Source organism: Marmota flaviventris, chromosome 5 (genome assembly GCF_047511675.1).
Source record: "Marmota flaviventris isolate mMarFla1 chromosome 5, mMarFla1.hap1, whole genome shotgun sequence".
Classification (NCBI taxonomy): domain Eukaryota; kingdom Metazoa; phylum Chordata; class Mammalia; order Rodentia; family Sciuridae; genus Marmota; species Marmota flaviventris.
This window is the reverse complement of record NC_092502.1, coordinates 53,455,490-53,482,938: the sequence shown is the minus strand read 5'-3', so window position 1 is coordinate 53,482,938 and position 27,449 is coordinate 53,455,490. Positions and strand designations below refer to the sequence as shown.

At 38.5% G+C, this 27,449-nt stretch overlaps 1 long non-coding RNA gene across 2 annotated transcripts; it reads right to left on the bottom strand.

The window, feature by feature from the left end:
- Positions 1-26,802, bottom strand: LOC114103620 (uncharacterized). Of its 2 annotated transcripts, XR_003584703.3 has the most exons (5): positions 26,713-26,802; positions 13,931-14,044; positions 6,527-6,793; positions 1,316-1,538; positions 1-183 (listed from the first exon to the last, which is right to left on the bottom strand). It is a non-coding gene; the product is annotated as an uncharacterized lncRNA (long non-coding RNA). The 2 variants fall into 2 exon arrangements; XR_003584702.3 differs by lacking the exon at positions 6,527-6,793.
- Positions 26,803-27,449: the final 647 nt, after the last annotated feature.

Sequence of the window (27,449 nt, the reverse complement as noted above, 5' to 3'; positions counted from 1 at the left end):
TTACGTCCTGTTGTCTTTATTTTTTTCTCACTTGATTTCTAACATATCGAACTTTAAAATGTCTTCCAAAATAGACCTTTGGATAGACCATTACATCTTTGCTTCTTTGAAATCTGAAGATCACATGAGTGTGGGAGTCCATGTTTCCTTTCTCATACATTCATGTCCTTAGTCAGGCTCTTTCTAGAAGGGAATAAAGAGTCCTAAGCATTTTCGGTCTCCCAGAGCCCCAGGACAACACCGGACACATAAGATCCGAGAATACCTATACTTTTAATCTGGAAAAAAGGGTTCAAAAATTCTCTTGCCCTCTAACTTAGTGGGGTTTCTTGGAATCTCCAAAACCAGACAATCATCCCAAGGCAAGTCTGGGGCCTGCTGCTCAAATGGGGCAGTTTTCTTTCCTCTGTACCCAATATTTACTAATTGAAATGGGATCTGAAAGCCTCCACTGGGAGTGCTCCAAACCATTTCTCTCACAGACTCTCAATCCTCTTTTCCCTCAGTAATCCAAGAAGGAGAGTGGATCACATTGAATTTAAAGATTTAATGAGTAAAAGAACATAAACCTCAAAGCACTTCTGGCTTTCAATACCTCATCCCATCTGAAATAATATTTTAATAGTGTTCTGAGAAAAAGAAACTGCGAAGATGAGTAAATGAAGAGTTGAATTAAGTACTTCTTCCTTTACTCACCTGGAGCATTTTGTTGGCTTTCTGCTACACATCTAGGAAAACCTAGAGACCCATGGGGCACTTTGGTGACAGACTCCCCTTTGCATTCTTCCTGACCCTCCAGTGCCCACTCCCCTCCACTTATCCCTGGGAGAGACCTGTCTTAGTGCATTAATGAAATCACTAACGTCTAGCAATGTGCACCCTAGTACCACTGTTTCTAGAATGACATTTATATTATACTCTGCCTCCTGTATCTTTCATGAGGGAGTTTTTATGTGTCACTAAAAAATACTGGATAACACTCTTTATTAGCCCCATGATACCCCAGCCCATCAATACTTGTCCAGGGCTGATGAGATCATGCTCTGGTTTTTAATCAGAGTGAAAGAGAACAAGAAATACCTTTATTAAAAAATCAATTAAAAACCAGTTGTCCTAGGTAAACAAAAAGCATCACCAGGGCATGAAAGGAGGCCTAGTCCTGAAATGCAGCGGCAGAGGCACTGCTGAGGAGGAGGCCACATTTAATGCTAGCTGCTATCATTATCACCTTTGTCATCATCCCTCTCTGCTCGTCACTTTCCTTTTTGTATTTAGATTAAACCCTTTCCTTCAAACACTAAAAGTGGCCACTTACCATTCTCATGTACTATGAATAATTTTTCATAGATGAGGGATGGATTTTTGCAGAACTCTCTATAGATGTATCCAGTCCTCAATCAACCCGGCCTTTAAGCAGGAAACCTGAGTGATGTTCCAGGGTGCTGCCGACCTCGGATTTCTGCTTCAGAAGTATGTGGGGTGATGGCTTAAAGTACCAATTTCAGGGTCTCATTTCCAAAGAATCCTTTGTAGTCATGCTGAGAAGAACCCAGAAATTTACATTTTAAGCAACCAATCCAGGAAGGACTCATGTAAAAATAAAGGCTGAGAACTTCTCCTATAGGAGTCATAATCTGCAGGCCTGACTTCCTTAGGGCAAAAAGTTCACGAGATGACAGCTACCAGAAGCTTAGGTCTTTCAACATAGTCACCTGTGTAGTCACTCACAAAACCTGGTCAAAACCTAGAATTCTTCCCCAAGGAAGTTCCCTCCTATGTCACCCCCTGCCCAGACAAGCACTGGTCTGACTTTCATTAGCAGTGGGTAGTTGTGCCCATTCTAGAACATTGTACAAATGGAACCAAAATCTGTTATGCCTTGATTCTTTTGCACAATATCATATCTGTGAGATGTCACAATACAATGAATATGGTGCTGGGCCACATTTAATGATAGCTGCTAACATCATCTTCATCATCACTGATTTCATCCTTTGAAGTTTTTTTATTATTTTAATTTTACACACAATCTGTAAAAATACTTTTTTAGTAGGTGACTGGTCTTCCTGTTAAAAGGTTCCACTATTTCAGGGGCAGCCTGGGACCTCAGACACAACATGGCCGGTTAACTTAAAAGCAAAATGGCTACCACACAGATGCCAATCACCAGAGCTTTGAGACTCTGATGACAACAATTTTATCATGAGTCCCTAGACAGCTAGGTCACAATTTTTATGTGGTTATTTCTGCTGAGTAAATAAATACTGGTTCATGAAGCTCATGAGTAATAAAACAGATTCCTTTAAATGGAGGAAGAGGCCATAAATAAGAAAAGAGTCCTAGTATTCCTCAACTTCTAGAAAGCTGAAGATGGGATCATTGTGTTCCCTAATTGCATTCTATCTGGATGACATTTAGAATCAGTTATTGAGGAAAAATATCACAGGACACAAATATTAGTCTTCATTCATGCTTTGGTTCAACTAGTGCTCTTTATATGGGAATGTAGAAAGTAGAGAAAATAGTGTTAAATTGATTTTATTATTTATTGTATTTATTTTTGTCAAGAAATTTTTCAAAACTGGAAGTCCCTCCAGAGCAGATTTAAACCCTTTCCAGTAAAATTAAATCTGGGCCTAAAAAAATATTTGTGGCATTAAGCTCTATTTAGTAAGGTAAATTCCCATGATAGAAAGCCCAGGATCAGATATTATGCTGTACTTGAAAAAAAAATAACATTCATATTAAATAGTTTGCCTTTGGAAGAAAACAGATAGCAAGAAACAAACAAACAGAAGTCCTGAAAAAGGACAACTTCTCATCACCATGTGGATGGCGATAGAAGAAAGTGGCTCACAGGGAAGAAAAAAATGTTTCATTTTTTACACAGTGAGCTAGGTATTGTTGATGAACACAGGAAAGAGGTAGGAGTCAGAAACCCACACAGGAACACTTGGAACAAACACTCTGAGGCTCAGTACTTACAAAGGGATTGGAAGAATCCCTTTGGTCTGCCTTATTACAACAGTGGGCATTCCTATTCATTAATTTGTTCAATAAATACTCAGTGCCAATTTTGTGCTAGATACTGTGCAAGTTTAATCTGGCTCTATCTTGAAAACAAAAAGAACCTCATTTTACTGCAGGTTGATATTCATACTAATTCAATGAGAAATTTGTTTTGGCTACATTTTTTAATTTGCAGGATTACTTCTTTCAAACAGATGAGAATATAGGGTTTTTGATTTGCATCTCATTCTTACCCATCTCTCACCACATTATGCTTTGTGTCTTATTGTGTCTTGTCTCCCTTATCATCTTGAACACAGGACTGGTCTTATTGGTCTTTGTCTTCCTGCTTAGCAAAGACCTGGGACCTAGAAATTACTCAAAAAATTCTTGAATGAAATGAGAAAGAACAGAGAGCACTTTTCTAATTTGCCTCATAAAAAGTGCTAACAGTTAATGGAAGGTGATTGAATTAGAATCACCCAGAGAGATTTTTAAATGCTCATTCTCCAGGAGTCCTTCAGAAATCCTAATGAGGTCTGGTGAGGGTCTCAGGAATGCAGGGGGTTACAAGCTCCCTTAGTGAGCATCAGGCACACTTGAGAAACCACTGGAAAGTAAAATATTAGCCATAGAATATAAATTGGAAAAAAAGAAATGATGTTTCAGCCGGAGACTTATTCATTTGGACAATAAACATTGGCATCTAACATGCATTTTTAAAAAATTAAGTGAATGTTTCAGAGTCGGCTTCCTTTCCATAGTGGCATATCAGTAAGTCATGCTCCATGGCATGAAGGTCTGAAGCCCTACCTTCTGAGCTTGTTGGACCATAGTGGTCCATTGCTACAACTTCCATTTCCCTGTTTCAATTCCTGATGTAAATGAGGGCCATTCTGAGGTTGTCTGAGAGGTAAATTTACTGCCCATTGATTTTCACAAATCCTGTGGGTCCTGTGAAATCCTCTTAAATGAGTATCAGATACAGGAACAAAACTGGAAAATTGAATAGGAAATGCCATAGCTCAGAATGAAACACAAATGTTCATCTGTTCTGCTGAAAAACACAGGCCCAGTGTGATCTGGTATAAGCCCAGGCTGATTTGATAAACACATATTTTAAGGAAAAGCCTCAGACATGCCCCAATTATTGTAAAGATGTCCAGTTTAGAGTAGGACAAATGGGCAGTGACTCTAATTGGCTCCTTGGATAAATTCAAATTTTGAATAAGCAAAGTAAATCGTGAGATTGTTGTAGCAGCATTTAGTTGAAATTTCTTGCAAAAGCATTAATTAGTATCCTAAAACACAATATGGCTCCTCCTAGAACAGGTTACCAAGTGCCACTTGCTAGCTGATAAAGTCACAATGATGTACCATGATGCCTTTGTGGGTGAATGGTTGGCAACATGAGGCAATCACCTTTCTTCCCAGCCTCGAATGCAACAGGCTTTGTGTAAAATTTGCTTATTTGCATTTTAGTGCAATCGAACACATTGTATATATCTGTTAGCATCTCCTCTGCTAGCTGTTAGAAGTATAAAGTGAAATGATCCATGTGTCTGACCATACAGAGTTTATAATCGGACAGAACAGTTGCCTAAAATAAATAACATCGTAAAGGTAGAATGTGTTAAGTCTCCAATTGTGGTATAGACCACTGCTTATTAAACTTTAATGTGTATATGAATCTTGGGATCTTGTTATAAAGCAGCTTCTGATTCAATTGGTCCAACAGCCCAAGATTCTGCATTTCTAACAAGCTCCCAAGTGATGCTGGTGTGAGGATCACACTTTGAGCATTGAGGTATTAGACATCCAAGTGGAGATGGCCAGGAGATGACCAGGAATATGCCTTGAAATTCAGAAAAGGGGTACAGATAAAATCTGGGGTGTTACAAACATCTGGATGGCATTTAAAGCCTGTAGACTGGCTGAAGTCACTAAGAGAGGCTTGTGGAGAAAGAAGTCCAAAAAGTGGAATGTGGAGAATGTATTTCATGCATGCAAATTTTGCTGGATCTAAAGGCTCCTTTTGAGAGTAGTGAAAAACAGGAGAGCGAGGTTGGAATACAGTTGCAAAGGGACTTGAATGCCATTTTACAGAATTTGGATTTGAAGAACAATTCTTGTTTTTGATGGTCCTAGGAGAATCTAGTAGTTCATGTAGTTGATGGCAGATGACATCAGCCTTACATAGTCCCGTCACCCAGTGCTCATACAAAGAGTCACATAAAACAAGTTAAGCCATAATGCTACTCTGGGGCTCTGATAATTCCATAAAACATTTAAGGAAAGCAATTTTGAGTGACTTTCTTAAAACTGCAAGCAAGTTATTCCTGTAACCAAGAGCAGACTATAAATATGACACATCTCTGTTTAGTAATTGCTTTATTTTGGATTAAGACTAGCAATTTTCTTGTCAGAGACAGTCATGAAGTAGAAAGGGAGTGGGGAAATTCGTACAGCTTGGGCAGTTTTTGCAACTTGAAAGCCAATTTACAATTATTTTAACAGGGCTAATTCTGCATTAGCGCCAATTTTTTCCTCTGTGGTCTTTTTGGTTTGATGTTTTTTTAGGATTCAGAACTTTATTAACCATATTAATAACCTCTTGTGTGTTGTTATTCCCTTCTAAACTGGACTATCATAAGAGACTTCACGGGGGAGGTGAATGAGAAAATTGGGAAAATTGGATGTTGGTAATAGGTGCTCAGGATTTACCAACCCCATCTAACCTAGTCGTTGACGCAAATGTGCAGATCCCCAGGACTGGGTTGGCTCTTTGTAACCAGCTAGAAGCCATGTGCTTATGTGCCTTTTATATCTTAACATGTGGGCCTCAATCCAATTTTACCCAGGGCACCCTCTGTGCACCCAGTGATTATATGATAAATATGATTAAATTGTTTCATTCACTGAAGACAACATTCACAATTCCACAATTCCTACCCATCCCCCCAACCAAAAATTTTCTGTCTATTCTATTCTTTTTCAGTATCACTTTTTTTTCAAGTCAGAGAATGTGCCAGGAGGGGAGAACAAAAGGGTACTTTGCCTTTAAAAAGTTCTATTTACATATAAAAATTGATACAAAAATGATGAAATGTTAACATTTGTTAATTTAACTTTCAGTACTAACTATTCTAGTGTTTGTTATATTCTTTGTTTTCCCTACTTTATTTTTGGGGTGCTGGGGATTGAACTCAGGGCCTTGTGTCTGCTAGGCAAGAGCTCTACCACTGAGCCATATCCCCAGTCTCCTGCTTTGTTATATTTCAACTGTTTTTCAAAGTAATAATAATTGTAAAATTATTCTTTGCTGAGAATCCAAGGTAAACAAGCATGCAGTACACCAAGCTGTTTCCCTCTAACTTGTTTTCCTGCCTCCACTTGCCTGGAATCAGAATCCACGTCAAGAGATGATCAAAGAGGTAGTGATGAACTTTTTCACCTTAAACTTAAAACTGCTTTTGGTTATAATGATTCTTTTATAGTTAATGTTTTGCTTATTTACCTGCAATAAAATTCATTCTTTTCAATGTGCCACAGTCAAGGTCTGAGCAGGCACCACCACCTTCTGCAATCCACTTCGCCTCTCAGCTCACTCCCTGGATACCACCAATCTTTGTCTGCCTTCGTGTTTCCTTTCCCAGCCATTATTATTTTTTAAGTACAGTCACATCCCAAGATATAATTTTTATTTCCAGATGACTTCAAATTACTGGGTTCTAATTGTGAGAGGTTTCAATGAACATAATATATCACTTTTTATTTTCCAGACCTGTTGAAAATGAAAAGTAAAAGCAATACAGCTTAATATCACAGAGAACTCACTTGATTTTTTTTTTAGACCCACAATGTCAAATCCAAATCTTCTGAAATTTACTTTTAACTTACTAATGTTTTGTATAAGTGGATTTCACATGGCTCTCCCAGAGCTAACAGCAGCTCACATTTAGCTATTAGAATCTCACATGCAGTTTCTGTCAACATCCTTGGGCAAGGTGCAGAATGAACCAAAAACAAATTTATTTCACTCTGAAAGGATAAACGGGACTTCCTTTCTGGTTTCCATTTTGTGTCAGAGCTCACAGTAAGCTGAACTGACACGAAGGTGACAGCGTTTCTTTTCTTCTTCTGTTCCATGAAATTATTTTTAACACAGACATAAAGAAGTTTTAAACTTGCTTTCAGCACCTTCTTTTCAAATACTACATTCCAAGTTTAAGCTCAAACTTAAGGGTAATGAGACTGTTATCAACACCTGACAGAAAGGAGTGTAATGAATGAATATACCCAAACACCCTCTTGACAAGACTGCTTATATCATTCCTTAGGAAAGCACAGTAGAGATTATTTCTGTCTACTTTTTATGCATATCATTTTCCTAATATACCTTGGTGTCTTAGTAATACCAGGCATTTCTGAGAAAATCAGCCTCTGTCTACAGACACTGTGGAGAAAAATAAATGAGAAGTAAAAACAACCACTCTGTGTGTTCCTTCTGAGAAGAACTTTGAGTATTCTCCCAAAGCATTTAGAACATACATTTCTACTTGGGAAGTACATAAACTCTATCAGTGAGAGTCAGGAACCAAGCACAACTGTTTTCTTTAATAATTTTAAAGAAAAGATAATTTCATAGAATGCACTAGGAAAAAAACCCCCAAAATTTCAAAGATTCAGAGACTGAAGAAGTAGCGTATTTCCTGTTAAAGTAAAGCCTGTTTCCTTCATCAGCTTAGCATTATTTTAAAGTGCTTCTAAGCATGTGATAGTTTTAATTTACCCTAAAGCTTTCATGATATCAAACGAACACAAAATATTTACTTTCATAAGGAATAAACCTAATACATAGGTATAAAATAAAAGTTAGTTTTACAGCACAAAATTCCAAAAACAGTAAAGAACTTTGTGGTCTGTCATCTTTTAATTTAATTCTTAGAGCTTTACAAGATCATCAGCCTTCACTATGAGAACTGTATTTGTACATATTCTTTAGATAAAGCAAGGAGTTGCTTAATATATTTGAAAAACTAGCAGCCAAAATAATCAGCTCCTAATCTACATTCCCATTATAACACTTTGGACATTTTAAATTTATACATATGGGTCTACTTGAATATGCAAGCAAATACACCCCTGCAAAGAAAAGACAAATATTTATGTACAAATAAATAGTGTTTTAGGGAACAGGCACTCAGATGTGAGGACTGATGTTTTATGACTTGACTCTTAGCCTCGATAAAACATGCTCACGAGGCAGCATTTTTCTTTGGGGATAAGTCATAACTTTGCCATAGAGGGCTATTAGGGGACCATTTACTGACATGGGACTGAACCTACAATTCCCACAGATAAATGTTATTTAAAAAGGAAAGCTGATGTAGGGGATTTTCGGGAAAATCTCCCCAGGGGACATGAAGTTCCCCTGATACCCAGCATGTAGTGCAATTTTCCATATTGGATTAGAGGATATTATGTTGTTCCTAAGTGAGATACGGCATAAACACATCACTTTTCCACATAAGATAACTGCACGTTTACATCTATGGAAAACTAATAACTATAAAACCGCAGGCCGATTTAGAGTTATCTTGGCTTGCACGAGAAAATGTTTGTCTCCCTATGTATGGAGAGGCATGTCCTTCAGCTGAAGGTCTAATAATATCTCCCGGGGAAGGACTTGACCCAAGTTCTAATAGGACCGAGTTCTCGTGAAATATGAAATTGATTTCATCATAAAGTTACAATTTCTGTTCTCTAATGCCCCAAAGTGGTTATAAAAAATGGTGTGTGTGGGAGGTCGTCCTTCTTCCGTCAGTTGCTGGTGCTATGAAGAGAACTAAATCTGCACGCATCAGGCAGCTTCCTTCTCCTGTCTTCACCCCAGTGTGGAATCAGGCCCTAGGGAAGTTTACCATTTTCTGTCAGAGGACCGAAAGCAACGTGGGTATGAAATGCTACTTGCATGTTACACTTAATATGGAATAAAGCAGATAAATTCCTTTATCTAGTCCCTCTGTGTCACTTGAACCTCCTGAAATTTCTTTTTTGGGCAATGAAATTAGCCACAGCATAGATTAGCTAGAGAAAACAATCAATTTGAATTTGGCCCAGCTTCATAAATCCCTCTGGTTCACCGGTGATCTGATAGAATAATGGATGGGATCCCTAATAGCCAGCAGAGCATCACTTGAGTTTTAGTAAAAAGTGAACAAGAAGAAATGGGCTAATATCTGAGTATGAAAATTTGAGCTGCACATAAAACATCATTGAAGAATATATTACATTAGCATATGGGACTCAACTTTTCAAATTACTTCCAAAATGTCTTGTTTTATTCATTCAGCAATTCATGGTGAAAAGAAAGGGGCTCATTATTACTATTAATTTAAAGGTAAGTGCATCAAAGAAATTCTCAACTTTCTGCTCCATTGACAGAATGCCCAGAGTTCCTCTACTCCTGTGACTAGCATTCTAGTAACACTTGATGCTTTTGAGTGTTTACTATGTGAAAGGATTCTGCTTAGTATTTTACATGCATTTACCTAATTTATTCATCCCCAAACCCAGGAGATATGCACAGGAGAAGATAATGACACACTTTAGTGGAAATAGCACTGGGATTAGGGTCTGATTGAAAGACCTGCTCTTGATTAGTAGATCACACAGGTAACCTAGGGGAAGCCTGCAGCAGCTTGCTTGCCCTGAAGCCCACCCGTCCTACCAGGTTCTCTGGCTTTTGGTAGTTCCTGGTCATTCTTCCCCTCCCTTTCCTCATCTTTTAGATGGGGACAAAACCTCTTTGAATTGTGAGTGGGTTAAAGGAGTTAATCTAGAAAACATGCTTAGAGCAGTTAGTGCTTCATTAAATGTTGGTTCTTAACATTATTTTTACTTCCTTGCTGAATGTCATTGGGCAGGTCCCTCCACCTCTCCAAACATTAAGGCTCTCACCTGAGAAAATGTTGATGATATTACCTGTCTACCTCATAGGCTCAACGCATGTAATATATATGAAAATGAAAATAGTTTTTTAATGACATGTTCCTTGACTTACCATGAGGTTATATCAAAATCAACTATCATAAATTTAAAATATCAAAAGTCAAAAATACCCTTGATTCATCTAATCTCCTGAACATCCTCGCTTAACAGCACAGTACAGTATGTGAGTTGTGCCCTCTTGTGATTGTGTGGCTAGCTGGGAGCTGTGATTGGCTGTCTCTGCCCAGCATCGTAGAGTATCATATCGCATGTCAATAACCTGGGAAAAGAGCAAGCTTGAAAACTTGAAGTAAGCTTTCTACTGAGAACATTTTATCTTTGCACTGTCATAAGGTCAAAATTTTGTAAGCCAAGGACCCATGTATAGGGTTTCAGAGGAATTTGGCATCCTTTTTATGACAATAATATTGAGTTTGTCTCTAGATATACTCCTGAAAGAGTATTTTCCTATGGGGATAGAAGATATTAATTCCTCAATTTATTCTTTGAGTAAATATTAAGTACTTCTTCTGGGCCAAAAGGTGGGATGTGGAAAAGAACATGTAGTATGTGCTCTCAATGTGTTTGTAATCTGGGAGCAGAAGCAGATGAGAAACCACAGTGTTAATGACACAGCGTCCTAAGTGTTATGATGGACAGGTCTAAAGGTTGGATTGTTGGCTCAGTTTGCAACAGAGGAAACATGGGAGGTAAGAGTTCAATATCTCTGTGTCCAAAACAGCCTCATTGTTGATATGGTGGTCATCTTCTCTTCTTATGTCTATAAAAGTGAATTTCCATCTGTCTCCAGGGTCTTAGTATGATTTTTTTTTTTTTTAAAGAGAGAGAGAGAGAGAGAGAGGGAGAGAGAGAATTTTTAATATTTATTCTTTTTTTTAGTTTTCGGCGGACACAACATCTTTGTATGTGGTGCTGAGGATCGAACCCGGGCCACACGCACGCCAGGCGAGCGTGCACACCAGGCGAGGGCGCTACCGCTTGAGCCACATCTCCAGCCCCTTAGTATGATTTACTATACAATGAAGACCATGATCAAAGGCCTCTTAAGTAATTTCCTGTTGTGCTGCTATTAGAGTTGGGCCCAAAGAATACCAAGAATTATAGAACTCACCAAAAAGCTTCAATTATAATTTTTCTGGTTGGGAAAAAAAATCTGGGTTTTCTAGAATAGGCTTCAGAAAATGGAGTCTATGGCCAGTATTTCATTAGATACCTTGATGACTTAATATCACTGGGCAGAAAGAGTTATAGAATATGTCATTTTGAGTGACCTTAATATGACTCTACCATTTCAAGACTTATCCCAGTGCTCCTCAAACTCTTGCTCCAGAGTGCCAGGAGGGAGGCCACTAGGAGCTAGGCATCTATAAAGAGTCTGGGCATAGCTTGGGGTCCTCTACAAGCATAACAGTTTTTGAAGTTTCACATTTTATCTAAAAATTAGTGTGAATTTTGCAGTCTAAGCTATGTTTATTTTAATTTCAGATTATTTTACATCTACGCTACATAATAATATAAGCTTATTTTCTCTACAAATATTATTTCTTAATTTTTTTTCTAACCATGAAAGAAATGTCATTGTAGAAAACTATATCAAAAAAATAAAGAAAAAAAAGAAACAAAAATAAAAGTAATATTAAAAAAAAGAAAACATATATCAAATTGCAAGTTAAAAAATTAAACTCTTCTATAATTCCCAAACTACCATTGTTGGTACTTTTCCTTCTAGTTATTTTCACATGAATATAGATATAGAGATATAAATATGGAATTGTATAAATATATACATACAATTTGAAGTCTTCCCATATTCTTCAAGGCTATGTCTCCTTTTTGAAGTTAATAGTAATTATGTGATAATATGGCAAACATTTTTATTTAACAGTTTGATGAGTAGAAAAATTTAAATATAGTTTCTGTAGCCTCGGTTGGAATCCAAACTCTGTTCACTTACTAGCATCAGGCTCCTCATCTATAAATAGAGGCTAACAATATTACTTTTCACAGAAGGTAGATGTGAGTTTGAAACACTTCAGTATATGTGAAGGGCTTAGACATGCCCTGGCACATGGTGAGCACCTAAATAAGGCACAGTGTTATTTCTCTTCACTAATTTGAAACAGTACCTTTGTTATACACTGAATTCTCTTAGGTACTTTGGTCTGCATCTGGACTTTCTATCTTCTTTCATTGGGGGCAATTTGTCTTTTTATGCACCAAAACAACTTTGTTTTACATGTTGTCTTTATACAAAGAAGCCACACTTGGTTAGGCTAATTCCCTTTTATTATACTTCTTTTCAGAATTTTTCTGGCTATTATTTCTTGCCTATTTTTCCACAGGAGCTTTAGAACAACTTGTTTCATTAAAATATTTAAATCTTTCATTTAAATTACATTTGCTCAACATGGGAATATGTTCTTTGCAATCCTTCCGTAACTTACTGTCCTTTGTTTTCATTACATGCTGCTTTATTCTTACTTTAATCTACCCTGTCATTGAGAATTTTTTTCTACCACACTCTCTCCCAGCTCTGCTACCTAGTTATTTTTAAAGAATTTGTTCTCAGGCTTGATGCATGCATGAAGGACAGAACAGATAAATAACATTTTGGCCTCTGAAAGCAGTACTTATGCAGCTATGCACCCAGGTAGCACCCAAGTCTGCTCCTTTAAATTCCTGTGCTGTAGAAGCAGGTTTTATTACCCAGAAAAACAGGGTGCTGTGTGGCTAAGACCATTTCAGAACTTCTAAGTTAAACAACACTAAACATATTTTTATTCTTCAAAAACTCTCATACACTTTAATATCACTTCAGTATTTTTAAACATTAAATCTTAATTTTTTTTCTGAGTCTCCAAAAGGAGATATGTTTTGCAGAAGTGCCCAATCCTTTGGTTATGTGAGCTTTTCTAGAAAGGAGCATCTCTTACGAATCAAAATCCTAGACACATCAGTTTGGGAAATTCTGTTGAAAAGGGTTCTTTCAAAGATTGTGGTACCCAGGGAGAATTTTTTTGTTTCTTTCAGTAAACATCTTCATGGAGGTGGACTATTCATTTTAAAATCTAGAATAATTTGTCTTGAATCTAAAGGAAATTCTCAAATTGGCCTGTGGGTTGAGTCTGAGTTCCATTTTTTGATAATGATGTCTATGTCCACATCTTCAAACAGCTTCATGTGTGTGTGTGAGTAGAAAGTTGACAGAGACTCAACCAGGCAAATGCTGCTCTGAATGAGAAGCCTGGGCCACTTTGGTTGTACAATGGTCTAACTTATCATATAAGTTTGAATTGTTGGCCAACAGAGAAAAATGCTTCCTAAAATACATACTGAATTTATTTTTAAAACTCTTCATTTAGAAAAGAATTACTTTTCTCCTTCAGGGAATTTTTATTATTTAAACAAAACAACACCCTGCCCAAGTATTAGGCTATCTACCAAAATAAAGTTTTGGTTTTCTTTTTTTGGCAGACGGGAAATTATTTTCATGCAGTCACTTGTTGGACCTCGGGGTAAAATTATATTTCATAGCTCCCTTGTTCCCAGGCTATGGTTTAAAAAAAGAGATTGATGTCTGAAATTTTGAGTGTATTTGTCTTATGAATTTGTTTGATTCTCTTGGGAATAATTATCTCATATCACTTGAAGGTTAGTAATTCCTTAGGAATGACCTCTCTATTATAATTAGTAACGTATACGTAGCTAGAAAAAGTGAAAGTTAATGGACTTAGTATCTGGCATTACTATTTTATTAAATGGTTGCTCTTTGTAACAAATAGCCAGAGTCATAGAGACTGCGCAATGGAGTGATCTTTTCTTTTATTTTCTGAGAACAGATAATGTAGAAATGGTAAAACGATATTGCTGCATAAGAAAGATCTCATTATCAATACTAATTCTGTACCTGGCTGTTGGGAAGAATTTCCAGTGATTTCTTCTTTCCCAGTTTGCCATCAGTAGTTTATGGAGACTACACATCAGGTTCAGGACTTCAATGGAGCAGGAAAGAAGGAATGAGCTAAAGGAGGAATGAAGGGAAAGGGGAAAAGAGAAAGAAAAACAGAAAAAAATTAATCTTAAAAATGGTGAATCCAGAAAGTCAAAATCTTTCAAGAGACAAATAACAATGACAACTACAAAAAGACTCAGCTTTATTCAGGTTACTTAGAACTCTGGAGTGTGGGTTAGAAAAAAAATTGCAAGGGGATTTGAAAGAATCTTCAAGTTCTACTCTTATACATCCATGAAAATGGAGGAAGGAAACAATCTAGCTTTGGGATATTGAGTGAAGAGGTTCTATCCAAGTCTTAGATGAAGGACATAGCTTTAAGTCAGATCTTTGTGTACACAGCCACAGGATCTAGGATGTTGGGTCAGGGGCTCCAGACACCAAGAAGATTCTTCAGCCCAATCACAAGATAAATTAATTATTTTCTATGTGTCCATAGAATCAAATCAAAAGTTCAATTTGGGAATACATTGTTCACTGTAGTTTATAAATTTAGTGTAGGATCCATCAATAATTCCAATCATCAGAGAAAAAAGCCTAGACTTAGAAGGAACACTGGATAGATGTCAACTACTTTCACCTCCTACTTCATAAGGGAATAAATACCCTTCCGTGCCAGACAGGCATAACCTATTGTGTTTGAGCTGATATGGCTGTAGACCCTAATTGTTATAATGAACTTTTAAAACCATACATGGACCTGCATGAGTTAAAGAGTAGTCAGTAAAAACTTTCCATGAAGTTGGACCTCTAGAAGGACTAGCCCTACATATTTAAAAAAAAAAAAAAAAAACTCTTTCCAGGAGCAAAATGAATCAGTAAGAAAGTTCAGATGTGCTGCAGTCCGGCTGCAGCAAAATAACCGGGGGGTGATGAATAACTTGTGTATGTTGATACAGCAGGAGTGGGAGCTGTTTATTGCAGGACAGGAGCAGTATTTATACATTCCATAGAGCTTATCTAATTAGCATAAACTAGATACATCAGTCAACCAATAAGGAATCTCCACACTTAATGGCTCGCTTTTGTTACTTCTCAAACCACGCCCTCTGGCATTTTGCCAGGCACCATCCAGACTTGTTTACGAACTCTAACATTCCCCTGACAAAATGCCAGGTGTTATTTTGACTTGTTTACAGACTCTAACATTTCCCCCTTTTGTTTAATTTAAATAAGGACCATAGTGGTTTTTACAGAAACACCATAAATAACCTGCTACAAACAGAAAGGGATGATACAAAATGCCACAATACCAAGCCAATTGATGGCTCCATGCAAGAAGCCCTTGGAAAAATTATACCAGCAATGACACCATTAGTAAAGATACCGAGTTACAATTTGTTGTAGATTACATTTTGTTGTCTCAGTCCAGGTAAAGCAGTGTCTCAATAGATTAACTCACAGTCCAGGTAAATCACAGTCCAGGTAAGTTCTGCAGGCAGCTAGCTTAAATCACAGTCCAGGTAAGTTCTGCAGGCAGCCAGCTTGATCCGAAGTCTCGTCCTTTTCTCAGCCGAAGTCTCGTCTGGTTTTCAGCAACACTGGAAATTCTTCCACCTTGGTCTTTACCGGCACTGGGACGAAGGCAGGAACTCCGGATGGCTAAAGAAAATCCTGTAGCATTCTACTAAGAAAACAACCTTCTGAACAATTTAGTACATTATCTCAAGGTTTTTTTGCATTTGAAATAAGCATTAATAGTGCTCATTACTCATCAGCTTCCAGGTGTGGGAGAACCATTGTAGCTTAGTTATTGGCATTGAAAATGACCAAACATCAGGGACACCAGTAGCGTCTTCTGCTGGCTGTAGTGCCTGGGCAGCCCCAGATGGCCCTGGGGAGTGTCCCGGACTCAAACTGCTACTGGGCACAGGGAGCAAGAGCCTGCGAGACTGTGCCTCCAGGTCAGGTCTAGATTTGGGCTCGCAGCAGTGGAAGAGCCAGCTCCCTGGCCAGGAGGCGGGGAAGGGCCAGTCGCCGCTGCCTTTTGGAAAATCCTTGCTGCGCTGTGACCGGCTTGCACACTCGGCAGCTGCCTCTCTGCTTCACGCACCCTCCGGTAACGAAAAGTATTTAGTAATAGCCTTTTGCTGCAACTTTTTTCCTGATAATCCTTCTTCTTCTGAACTTTCTTTTTCTTTCTGACTAGAGTTCCTGGGCTCTTATCAACACATGCCCTAACTATTCTTGGTTCCACTGGGGTGCCTTCTTCCCTTAGTAATTTACTTCTCACCCCTTCCATATTTTCATCACAAAGACAATACAATACACTGAGACAAAACAAGACACAAACATACTGTATCAATCTTCTCCATCTTCTTAAAATGGCCATTTTTCCTCTCGCCCTATCTGTCTAGGGACGAGCAGATTTGCTCCCGTCCTATCTATGGACGGGCAGCTTTTTTTTCGTCACTTACCCCCCGAGTGTCCCAGGGCTCCCGGTACAGGCCACCATCTGCCGCAGTCCGGCTGCAGCAAAATAACCGGGGGGTGATGAATAACTTGTGTATGTTGATACAGCAGGAGTGGGAGCCATTTATTGCAGGACAGGAGCAGTATTTATACATTCCACAGAGCTTATCTAATTAGCATAAACTAGATACATCAGTCAACCAATAAGGAATCTCCACACTTAATGGCTCGCTTTTGTTACTTCTCAAACCACGCCCTCTGGCATTTTGCCAGGCACCATCCAGACTTGTTTACGAACTCTAACATTCCCCTGGCAAAATGCCGGGTGTTATTTTGACTTGTTTACAGACTCTAACACAGATGTCCTCCAGTAAAAAACAGAAACTTAAAGCCTTGTTGCTTGCAAATTCTTAGTCTGAATATATAGTACTATATGTTGTGGGAATCCCAATCTGAAAATTCAAGATAAAAATTGGTTGTTTTAGTCAACTACTTTGCTGCTGCGACTAAAAGTTCTGACCAGAACAATTTTAGGGGAGGAAATGGGGCTCACAGTTTCATATGTCTCCATCCATAGACAGGTGGCTTCATTACTCAGGGCTGGAGGTGAGGCAAAACAATGTGGCGAAAGAGTGTGGCAAAAGGAAGCAGCTCACATGATGATCAGGAAGCAGAGAGCGACTCCACTGCCAGATACAAAATATGTACCCTAAAGCCATGCCCCCAGTGTCCCACCTCCTCCAGCCACACCCTACCAGGCTTCAGTTGCCACTCAGTTAATCCCTATCAAAGGATTAATTCACTGGTTGGGTTTAAGGCTCTCACAACACAATCATTTCTTTTCTGAATCTTCTTGCATTGTCTCACACGTGAGCTTTTGGGGGACACCTTACATCCAAACCATAACACTGGTCTTGGGTATATGAACTTCTAAGGGTACCCAATAGGTGCAAACTGTACAGAAGAATACTTCTATACTTTAGGGTGCACTGAATTCTTAAAATATATTTTAATTCCCACTAATGATGAGTATATCTTAAAAATTAAAAAGCTATGAGGGGGAAAAACACAATAGGGGAGAGCAGCAGACATAACTAACAGGACAACATTAAATAATGTTAAAAGAACTGAAAAATAAGTCTGCTTTAAAATGATTAAAGGATTACAGAAAGGAATTAAAACCATAATGACATTATAATATGCAATGAAATTAACTAAAATTAACTAATATTTTGAACAGAACTAAATAAAACTTCTAGGAATGAAAATGTAAGCACTAAATTAAAAACTGAATAGCTGGGCTGGGGATGTGGCTCAAGCGGTAGCGCGCTCGCCTGGCATGCGTGCGGCCCGGGTTCAATCCTCAGCACCACATACAAACAAAGATGTTGTGTCCGCCGATAACTAAAAAATAAATATTAAAAAAAAAAACTGAATAGCTGAATTGAAAGTAAACTAGTTACCATTAAAGAAAGCATTAAGGAATTAGGAGATGTTTGGGGAAATTACCTAAAGAATGGCAGAGGCATATTATATTAGTATATTTGTCACTGGTATAACAAAATACCTGGAGCACAAGGATAATGCAAAAATAAAAGGAAATAAAATAAATATATTTGTTGATATGCACGAGTTATGTAACAACAACAAAGTCTAATTCTAATTTTTTTTTAAAAGCAGCATAAAAATACTGTAAAACAAGAATATGGAAGATGAGTTGGGGGAGGTAGAGGCCTTGTAGTCACAGGAGTCAGAGCAACCCAAGGTTCTTTTGAGGTGAGGGGGGAAAACATAATGTTGATTAACCTAAGAAATCCCATGCAAATTTGTTGAATAACCTCTAAAAGAACAGAAATTGTTATGGCTTGGATGTGAGTTTTCCCCAAAAATCTTACGTGTGAAACGATTAGTTTATGAGAGTCTTAATCCAATCAGTGAATTAATATTAACTGAGTGGTAATATTAATAACTGAGTGGTGAATAATAGTTATTATTAACAATTAATTGTGTTAATAATTAATTAATATTAGTAACTCAGTTAATGCTAGGTTATGAGAGTCTTAACCCAATTAAGGTTATGAGAGTCATGATTAGGTTATGAGAGTTTTAACCCAAATAAGTGAATTAATATTAACTGAGTGGTAACTGAAGGTGGGTAGAGCATGGCTGGAGTAGGTGGAGCATTGGGGTCATGGCTTTGGGGTATATATTTTGTACCTTGTGAGTGGAGTCTCTCTGCTTCCTGATCATCATGTGAGCTGCATCCCTCTGCCACACTCTTCTATCTGATATTTTGCCTCACTTCAAGCCCTGAGTAATGGAGCTGGCCTTCTATGGAATGAGATCTCCAAAACTATGAGCCCTCCAAAGAACTTTTCCTCCTCTAAAGTTGTTCTTGTCAGGTCTTTTAGTTACAGCAAGTGAAAAGCTGACTAAAAGAGAAAAACATAGATGTAGAAGGAAAAAAATCACCCCCAAAGCATGGCAACTCTCATACTCAAATCATGGCATGTGCATATAACAATATAGCCTCTGTGTGTGTGTGTGTGTGTGTGTGTGCTGGGAAAGTAAGTCTTTAGCTGGTATGAAGGGAAACAGGGAGTCTCTGCCTCCCTTCAGACTGGGAAGCACTCCAAGAGAAAGGGCGTTCAGGTGCTGGTGGATAACAAAGAGTGCCTACTCCCTCATCTTAAGGTTATTGTGAGGAAAAACGAGCCCAGCAGAGTATGCAGAATTGTGAAGGGGTTCAGAGCTCAGCTGGGAGGCTGAGTGACGGCCCACAGAAGTTGAGAGTAGTTTTGGAAAAATGACAGAACACATTCTGACCAGAAAACAGAGTGGATATATTAGAATAGCTCTTTTGGTCAGCCAACTTAACAAATGTTTCCAGAGATTCTAACTCCTAAATTCAAACATGATACACAAAGGACCATTAGAAAAGAAAACTAAGTTCCTCACTAAGTTCCTTTGCTGGGAATCACCTGTGACACAGAGCAATCCTGTTTCCACTGCTTCCAGATTGTCTGTGTCCAGTGGGTATAAGGACATGGCCTTTCTGAGTGCAAGAAGTAAACATTCTTTTTATTCTCACAAAATTTGTTTAAAATTAAACTTATGAATATCATTTTAGTATAGAAATTCTTATAAAAATGCTTTAGAAGCAAGAATTGAATTCATGGAAAAAAAGACACTTCTTTCCAGATTCTTTTCTTTCCACAAATAAGCTTAACTAAGACTCACACTAGTGACTTTTCATTGTCACTTCTTTAAATTCTCTCCCACATCATAATAAGGCAGCAAACATGTGGCCGGTCATGTGGATTTTTGCACTCTTAATTAGCATTCTTCCTGCCTAGATGTGTGTGTTCAACTCTATCCCCATTTTCTGCAAACATGGGGTCTAAGATATACATTAGACTATAAGCCTGCCTGAAAGAGAACAGCATGCATTCTATTTCCTTATGAATTCTCACAAAAGCTGGTTCAGGGTGGCACAACTCAAAAGGAAAGTTCAGCAAGGATTTACCACAGGCAGTCTGTGTGCTGTGTCTGGTGAGCCACGGCCAGCACATGGCTCCCAGGAGCGTGCTGCACACCCTGCACATGCTTGCTGGGAGAGTGATCATCATTAAACAATATTTATTAAATAGTCCAATGCATGTGGTGCTGGGCTATGTAAGTAAGTAGAGCAGTCTCAGCCGGTGTCCTTTGGGAGCTTACAATATCAAACAGGACATTTTTCAGAGCCCAAAGTTGCCCAGATGAGGCACTGCACTAAAAGAGTTCATTCACACCAGAGAGCCAGGCTTTTCTCTCAGCCAGCAGCTCACTCTGTCTGGCTTTCCAAGCTCTAGGCTCAGGCTCAGATCACTTAAAAGGTCTATTATTGGAAAATCTCTGTGCTAAAAGAGACCTTACACTAGGACTTCCACAAATGCAGTCACTCCCTTCCACACCATCCATTGAGCAGTGAGGTTGAGGCATGCCCAGTTTCCCTGGATTGTGGTGAAGGCCAGCAGGTATAATGTGCTCTCTGTAACACACATCCGAACACAATACAGGATACACAAGGAAACTGCTCTTTCTGATATGTGGGGATCAGAGAAGACGTCGCCGAGAAGAGGGCAGTTGAATCAGTTCTGGCAGTTAAGTGAGGTTTTAATGGGTAAAGACCAGATGCATGCATTTCAAACTTTTGGATGGGCTCTGGAACACTTGGGGGAAATGATGAATATCTGCCAGGCTTTTGAGTAATACCTGCCCACATGGGGACTATATCATCTATTTCAAAACTCCCTGGAGCTCCAGGTTGGCAGTAGTATGGCATGCATTCAGCTCAGGGCTGAGAGCCACCCCTTGTTTTCCTACTCCCTGGCACTATTGCTCATTCCCTCTGTTTCATCTCTGAGAATGCTCCACCCCAGGAACACAAGAATGACAAGGTAAAAGAGTAGCCATAACCCAAACTTCAGCCATGCCAGATGAGCAAAGACTTTGGGGATAGTTCAGACATAGAAAAGAATCCAGCTGTCCCTACTGTTCTGGGTCACAGTCAGTCAGACAAGAACAAGGCATTCTCATACACTGTTAAATCCAAATGATCCTTTTCTCCCATTCTGGGAATCAACAAAGAGACCTCTAAGGACATTCTGTATGCCAGGTGTTTGGCAGTAACATCAGTGGAAAAACAAGTCCATGTAGCCTCGTAGAAGTTAGAGGTCTAAAGGATGTCAACAAGTCATAATCCATCCCCCTGAATTTAGCCTGGAGGAGAGACAAGCCAAAGAGCAGAGATGGTTGGTTCCTATTCCGATAGTTTCTTGGGAAGATGCAATTTAGGACTCGAGGTACCCAGCTGATCCTGCATGGTCCTTTCTCTTGAATCTTCCCTTACCACAGGCCACCACTTTTATTCTTCTCATTGATTGAGGTTATAGATTCAAGAGGCTCCTGCCTGTTCTTCCACTCCAACTTGCCACGGAATTGACAAAAAGCATGGCCTTCGCCAAGGGTCATCATCTTGGAGGACGAATCCTCTGCGCTGCACCAAATTCCTATTGTATTTCATCGTAGGATCTCTTCAGTTCCTTCTGCCATGGATATCTCAAATGACATCACACTATCATATATACACTTTTCTAACAAAACTAAATGATTCTTCCTTCATTTCTTTTCCCCCTAAAGCAAAATGCGAATGGCGCCTCAGTCCAAAGGATTTCACAACTTCACGTACAAAACAAGCCAAATTTGAAAGAAAACATTTCAGCTACATAAAATGAGACCTCCAACATGTGTGCAGCCAAGTTTGGAAAGGCCTCATTCTTTGCATGGATGAGTTGCTCAAAATTCTCCTGGATTTTGCTGGATATTCGTAACCTTCCTGTGAGCCTCTACTTCTTAATCAATCTGACTCACCATTTTTGTTTAATGTGGTTGCTTATTAAAGTCAAACATGCTCTACTTCTATAATGTAGTAACAATGTAGGTTTGGATTACACTCACATATGTCATTTAGAAAAAAAAATGTGATATCATCATCAACAGAATTCTTCTGGAAGCCTGATGAGTTGTACACCGTGGTTCTATCTTCCTGACAACATAATGGGAACAATTCTAGAGATTTTTGTGACATTGAGTGTAGAGAAATTACTTGGAAATTATCTGGCTAACAAGTAGCATTTGAGGTTCTGTTGATATTGTTGTGGTTTTAGATCTTTATTGTGTTTAAGCTGGCTGAGTTTGTTTCTTCATTCTATCAAGTGGACATTAAATAAAGTAACCCAGACAGGAAGTTTTTCACCAGTGAATGTGCAATTCAGATTGGTCACTCCAGATTTAAACTACCAATATGATTTTTATTCTATTGAAAAATTAAGAGGAATGTATTATTTTATCCAGGGAAGCAGAAGTAGGTCATTTGTTATTTTTATATTATTAATTTTTTTTACTCTAACTTTATAACTAAATAAAAATTTATAGCACTTGAGTAGTCCAAATCATTAATCTAATTTAACAGTCAAGTACCTATAATGGATGGGTGGAAGAAAAAGTTGGCTAAAATGGTACTTTGTTGAGTAACAAAGATATTTTTCCCCTGCACTGTGAATATTACAGTCTTACTATAGGAAAGCGGAGAGGAAACCATCCATAACCCAAGTACCCAAAGACCAACACTGCTTCAATGTTGGCGAATTAGCATCTGCTCTCTTCTGTATTCATGTTATTGGTTTGTAAATGTTTGTATTCATGTTATTGGTTTGTAAATGTGTGCGGTCACACTGTATTTAAAATTTACATATTATTTAATATTGCAACACAACAACTTTCCATGCCTTTATTAATTCTTTGTGGACCTTATTTTAAGTGGTTACATAATATTGTATCAAGAAAATAACTTGTTTAAATACATGAGATTGCTTTACTCTTTTAAATGAAATTATAATGGACTATTTGTAACAAAGTTTTTCCACTTTCAGAAGTAATTTTCTTTAGGATCAAGGGTTTATTTAGCATTCATTTATTAAATATTTATTGAACACATACTCTGTATTGGGATCTGTGGAAAGCAGTGAATTAGAAAAAGACAGTTCAAATGTTTAGAAGAAATTGTTCAAGCAAGTAGAAGAAATGCTCATAGAATTCATGTCTTAACTCATAATTCATTCAACAAGTATAAGATATGAACTTATCATGTGCCTGGCACTGGAGTAGATGCAAAAAAGACTCTATTGTATATTGGTTAAGCATCTCTGGCACTTAAGTAGTTGCAAGAATCTGCAAAAGTTTCTTAAATTTTTCTTTTTTATATTGATTTTTTTTTATTTTTTTTTAAATACACAACAGCAGAATGCATTAAATTTTTATTACACATATAGAGCACAATTTTTCATATCTTTGCAAAGTATGTTTATGCCAATTCATGCCTTTATACATGTACTTTTTTTCTTTGCATTACAATTCTTATTACACACAAATACCACAATTTTTCACATCTCTGCTAGTATATAAAGTATGTTGACACCCAATCTGAGTCTTCATACATGTACTTTGGATAATGATGTCCACCACATTCCACTATCCTTGCTAATCCCCTGCCCCCTCCTTTTCCCTCCCACCCCTCTTTCCTATCTAGAATTAAATACCTTTTTCAGAAGTGAGAGTGGTGTGTTTTTATGCCATTCACAAGAGTATTTAAAGTCTATAATTATTTTTATTTAAGTGAAATCTTTATTGCTGCCCTAGGGAGTGCTTAGTCTTCTATTATGGGAAAAAATGATTTTAAGGCTGTGGTGTACAATTTAATAATTTTAAAGGATTCCCTCTTCAAAATGTCACTATTTTTAGGAAAATCATATCTTGATATCATTGCACTGTTTTTTGTCAAATTTGGAATTTCCATGTTCTACTTTGACAATATCTAGTGCTTGATCCTGTGCTTCATGTAGAGAAAGGAACTCATTAAAGACCTAAAGGGAAAAAAGAGACAGCAACTTCTTCTGGCAGTATTAAAGCATTATTTATGTAGCAGGATCAGAGCAATATGATTTTGTTTTTGCACCATTATGTTATATAGTTCCCTGGAAGAGTGTGACAACAGAGTATGGGAATGTCTGTGCGTACACATTTCACATCTTGCTTGGCCATGTGAATGTAACTGTGCCAGGAGCCCTGGATGTCAGTTTTCAGTATAGAAATCATGATGTAGAGCTTTAGTTCCTGAGTAACTGTAAGAGATTCCAGAGGGACAAGTTCAAGAATGACTTAGAAATTATAGACCAGATCACACAACTGTCATAAAGCTATCATCAGTTAATAAAACAGGGTTTTCTTTTCATTTAAAAAAAAAGTTGGCTTTTTTCCTCCTTGAAAAAAAATATTGATGTTGGAGGCCTTTGCAACTTGTCTGACCTTTTTTCTGCTGACTTTTTCATTTCCTGTTTCTTTCCTTTCATTTTTTTTTCTCTTTTGCATATCGTGAGGTCTTTGGAACAAGCTCTAAATGTGTTGAAAACAAATATCCATTCCCTAAAAATAGTGTAGCTTCAATCTTCTTGCTCCCAGAACCCTGCTATTCTAGGGTTCTTTGCTTCTATGAATCAGTTTTCTCAAAAATGTACTCTCACCCCTCCTCCTCCTCCCTCCTGCTCCCACGGAAACCAGGATGTGGAGACATTTGTAGGAAGAAGTCCAAGAATAAACATGAGAATATTCTGAATGAAAAGCAAATTTCTAGTAAGGATGAATCTGAAGGTGTCTGTAGAATGCTTCATAAATGAGCTTGGTTTAAATGCAAATCATTATTCATAGCTCCATAGGAGGAAAAGGAGGGTACTGATAAACCAGAATAAAAAAAATCCCCCCTTCCCACTTCAGCCCTTCAGTGTACCGAATAACCCAGTAGTTAAATAGCACGCTTGGGTCTTATCTGAAGCCCTTAGGACATGCTTAGGAGCAGCCAGGTCCAAGGCTAACTGCTAGAATAGAATAGCAAATAAGACAGACACCATCACTACCCTATGCAATTTGCCACCGATAAACAATATACATGTAGTTTTGAGTACAAAGGACAGAGAAGGAGAGGTGTGTGTGCTGTGTGAGATCATGGGACAGATCAGACCTTATTGGGGTCACTTTTAATCAGGCCTGGAGCTTGCATAGCAAGTAGCCAAGTGAGGAGAGGAATGGAGGAAGAACATTCAAGACCCAGGACTAATGTATTTGAAGACCCCAATACTGCCTAATGCATCTGGAGCAGAGTGGAAATAAGATTGCAGGTGGGTGGTAAGCAAAGCTGCAGAGGTGGGCAAGGAAGGCATCTTATGGAGGTGCCCACAGGAGACATTTGAACTTAATTCCCAGGGCAACAGGAGCAAGTAATTGAGGGAGTGATACAAGCCATAAGCAGATTCTCCTGGAACCTGAGAGTATTTTGAAACACCTCAGACCTTTTTTTTTTTCCTCCCTGAATTTTATTCTTTATCCTTTTGCTTTCTAAGCAGATATCTGACTGTACTTTCTATTACTTTAAGAGAGGTATGTGACAAAGAAGAAAGAAGACCCATGCTGTAAAAAATCCTGGCTTTAATTTCAAAAGCTTAAGCCATCAGGGGAATGTGGAGATTTGCAAAGAAGCAGAAAGGCATTGTGGGCGAAGGAGGACTGAGGACCAGGGCTGGCCTCCAAGTTAGAAAAATAGATTCCTTTGGAGTTGGGGGAGGGTGGAGAGAGCTCTATGTGTCCTAGAATGATGGGTACATGGGGACCACCTCTCAGCAACAGCCTAGGGAGAGGGCAAGACAAGTCTCAGAAGCACTCCAAAAATAGAGATGTAGATGGGGCAACAGCCATCCCAGAGATGTTTGGAGGCACAGAGCTGCACCCACCCCACCCTGCCAGCCCCCAAAACCTAACCACTCAAACTCTGGAAGCTTGATACAATTCCAAGGAGGCAGGAAACCTTGACAATAACTGAGGATAAAATTTCTATCAGCCTGGAAGACGAAGGCTTTAAAATGGAGAGAGGTGATCCATGAAAAATAAAGAGCTGTGATATTTCTTGCACCGGGGTGACATTTGGACTATGATTCATACCACTGATGCATATTGAAAGGCTTATTCTGGCTCCCATGTGAAAAATGGATTGGAGAGAGGCCTGAGGGGATGCAGGTGAAAGATAACAGAGTCCTCTGCCTCTAGAATGATCAGAAGTGAGAATGAAAAGAAGTGGACAGATTTGGAAAATATTTAGAAAATGGAAGAGCAAGTACTTGGTGATTGGAATGACTGGATTGGCAGTGAGTAAGATAGAGGAGTCGAGGATAATTCCCAGGTTTCAGGATGAAAAGCCGGGTAGGTGGTTGTATAATATATGAATATATTTCCTGAAGAACAACCACACAGTGGAACTGGAAGAAGCTCACTTGAAGATTTTACTGGGAGAGCATATGAACAAAGTTAGTAAAGGCTCCCAAAGACAAAGACTAAAGTTATTAGCTAAGGGGAGACAATCTCAGAGGCCAACACATTGCTGGAGATTTCACCAACCCAAGTCCTTTCTGTCCACTGTCACATACAAAAAATGAAATGACAGTGTGGAAAGGGGTCTGAGGAGTCCCATGACTGAAAATGTTCCCTAAAGCAGGAATCTTCTCTCAGCTATGTGGCAGCAACCTCTGCGTTTGCATTCCCAGTAACCCAGCACTCTCTAACTTTAAAGTGAGCCTGTATTTGGAATTCATTCCTAATTATGAGAAAGCCCTCCTTACCTTAAATGGAAAACGGCCTCCTTCACTCACTGCTCAGTTTTATTCTCTGGAGCGACACAGAATAAGTCCAATTCTTCTTGTACATTACATTTGGAGGCCATCCATCATGTTTTCTCTAAGTCTTATTTACTCCAGGCCAAACCTATACATCATTTCCTTCATTTCCTTCATCTGTTATCTTCAATGGACATGCAGTAACAGGAATAGCAACTCATTTATTGAGTGTCGTGAGCAAGGCATTTCACACATATGTGGCAGGAGCTGTTATGAGTTCATCAAAACCCATTTCCTTTTCCTCTTGGGCACACAGTTTGACTACACTATGAGGCTGAGTTCTGGCCAATAGAACCTGAGAGGAAGTAGGAAGTTCTTCCCCCCCCCCCCCCCCCCCCGCAATAGAATGTCTTTGCCATCTTTTGATTAAACAGAGAGGATTCAGAGGATCAGAAGGTGGGTGAAAGCAAAACATGTAATAGGAACCTGGGCCTCTGTGCACAGAAAGCCACCTCACTATGACACCTGCCTTAGATCCTGATGTGAATAGGAAATACTTTCTTGTGTTGAGCCATTGAGAATTTGAAGTTTACCTGTTACCATACTTTTGTGTTACCTTAATTTAACTAATACAGAAATTGATGGTGGAAATCAAATACATATATAAATGTGTGGTGATAGTTTAGCAGCCAGTTTAGAAGCTCTGGAAATGGTAGAAAGGATAAGTGTGGCTACTGGCTGGA